The sequence below is a fragment of the Penaeus monodon genome, chromosome 28 (assembly GCF_015228065.2).
Source record: "Penaeus monodon isolate SGIC_2016 chromosome 28, NSTDA_Pmon_1, whole genome shotgun sequence".
NCBI classification, from domain to species: Eukaryota; Metazoa; Arthropoda; class Malacostraca; order Decapoda; family Penaeidae; genus Penaeus; species Penaeus monodon.
In genome coordinates, this window is record NC_051413.1 from 26,903,093 (window position 1) to 26,903,297 (window position 205).

The 205-nt window shown below is 42.4% G+C and overlaps 1 long non-coding RNA gene across 2 annotated transcripts in view; it reads left to right on the top strand.

The window, feature by feature from the left end:
* LOC119591454 overlaps positions 1-205 on the top strand; it is a 50,897-nt gene that overhangs the window by 771 nt on the left and 49,921 nt on the right. The gene's annotated exons all lie outside the window — the stretch shown is intronic.

Below are 205 nucleotides of genomic sequence, written 5' to 3' on the forward strand. Positions count from 1 at the left end.
TTGTTTATGTATTTGTTATCGTTAGTTTTTTGTTAGATAAGATACAATTTTTGGCTCCATATTAATTTTTTCCCCTTTATTTTGATTTTCAAATGCCCTGGATTGAGCGAATTCGCCCCCGCAATCCCCCCACCCCCACCCTTACCCCCCGGGTCCACACGAGATGGTGGCTGGAGTTGGATCCTCTTGTGAACTTTTACCATAT